General features: G+C 26.8%; 1 long non-coding RNA gene across 1 annotated transcript; it reads right to left on the reverse strand.

Moving 5' to 3' along the window:
* Nucleotides 426-1,634, reverse strand: LOC109326542. The gene is made up of 3 exons (XR_002105252.1): nucleotides 1,557-1,634; nucleotides 1,331-1,440; nucleotides 426-509 (listed from the first exon to the last, which is right to left on the reverse strand). It is a non-coding gene; the product is annotated as an uncharacterized LOC109326542 (long non-coding RNA).

Below are 2,088 nucleotides of genomic sequence, written 5' to 3' on the forward strand. Positions count from 1 at the left end.
TAAACTTTCTATCAATCATGTTTGATTTAATTTATTATTAATTGACCATTTGTAATTAATTAAAATATGCATATATGCTTAGGTAGGGAAGTAAATAGACCGGAGAAGAGAAAAGTAAGGGAAAAAACATATAATCACAATGTTTACATTTAATAATAATCTGTTTATTAGAACATATTCCAAGTATCTCAATTGACTTCTACAAAATAAATATTATATTTGACTAAGTTTTTTGTTTGGAAAGTCATATGTTCTTAATGGACAATTTCAACCTTAAATTATAATTTTCCCAATGACATAAAGAATAATTATATAATCCAATTATTTACTTAAGGTAAGTTAAGATTTTTCCAATGACATAATGACATAAATTTCAACATCAGATTATTTAACTAAAGAATTTATTTACATACAATATAAGTGAACGAAATTAGAGTAGTTGGATGAAGACATTCTTGAAAGCCATCATATTTATTTTCTCAATCCCATGAAGAATGATACTTGTTGATCTACAAAAAATATAAAACAAAATAAGGAACAATGTAGGCACATAAGGTTGAGTACGAAAGGAGGTAAACTTTACGCAAAAAGTAATCATGTTAAAGAATTTACTTTAGCCAGTTTTGTTTTTTTTTTTTTTTTGAGAAATCACTATTGATGGCTATATTTCATTTTTGTAGAGTAGGTAAGTTTGAAAGTATAAAAGTACAGACTCAACTCACAACTATTAATGTGTACAGAAAATGGGCAGGCTGCCCATCACATGCATCATCATGTCATTACATGCAATCTCAATCCTTCGCCACTTCTATTAATTTTTCAATACATGATGATGCCTTTTTTAAGTGATACTACATAGACCAATTATAGCTAACCATACTATTTTTCACATTCAAATCCAACACATTTCCTACCCTAAAGTATCACGCGCTTTGTCCTCTCCTTTACTTCCGCATTTCTCTATTATTGTTTACACATCATTTTCTCACAACAAAACACATAAATATTATAGGTTATTAAATAAATCTAAAGTGATTAGGACAAAAGCTATTTATCTCTGCAAATTAAACAAATCTAAAATGTTTAGGACAAAAGTTGATACATGGAAAGTTAAATTGAAATTTAGATGATATCTAATAGGATTTATTTAATAATAGATGGATAAATGATTAAAATAGGAGTTAGTGAGTGACATAATGTACATCAAAAAAGATATTAAACACAATAAAAATGTTATTATCGTATAATATATACTATAAAGTTTTGGGCTGATTTTATAAGAGATAAACTATTTTTCTAAAATATAAGATAATTATAAAAAATGACTAACCTGGGTGTTGTGTCAGCTCGGTGACGATGGTAGCTTCGGTGTGTAACGGCAAAGATGTTATCTTGAACTTGTATATAAAATGTTACTTTGAACTCATACAAAAATGTTACCTTCAATTGAAAAAGAATAAAAAAAGCTTCATCCAACAGAAATGAAAAAACATTAGTAAATGTTAATAACAAGAACATGAACTAAATGTTAATAACAAGAATATGAAAAAACATACATTTGAGCAAGGAAGAAAAAAATGGAGAAGTTGAATGAGGAAGAAGAGGAGAGAGATACCGTAAATGGAGAAAGAGAGAGATTAAAATGATAAGAATGAAAAATGAATGGAACTGAAAGAAAGGAAAAGTCTTTTAAACTTTTATCTCCCTCATCCAAATCACATTTCTAACCCAACAAGCCAAAGTATAAGAAGGTAAAGAGTTACTCATTTTGGTAATTGACTTTAAAAGGTAATAATGATAGTGCATTAAACATTAAAAGATTTTTAAAAGTTATGCTAAAATGACATTGTTCACCCTTGAATATTGAAGACTATTCAAAAAAGTGATGTACATTTTAGTAAATAAAATGAAGGAAAAAGTTATTGGTTTTTTTATTCAAATTAAATTTGCTATTATAGTTTTACCCCAAAAAATCTAAGTGTCGTGATATTATAATAAAAAATGAATGAAACTAAAAGAAAAAAAAAATCAGTTTCTATCTCCCTCATCCAAATTAAATTTCTAACCTCCAATAAAATGTATAAGAAT

The sequence above is a fragment of the Lupinus angustifolius genome, chromosome LG14, assembly GCF_001865875.1.
Source record: "Lupinus angustifolius cultivar Tanjil chromosome LG14, LupAngTanjil_v1.0, whole genome shotgun sequence".
Classification (NCBI taxonomy): Eukaryota; Viridiplantae; Streptophyta; class Magnoliopsida; order Fabales; family Fabaceae; genus Lupinus; species Lupinus angustifolius.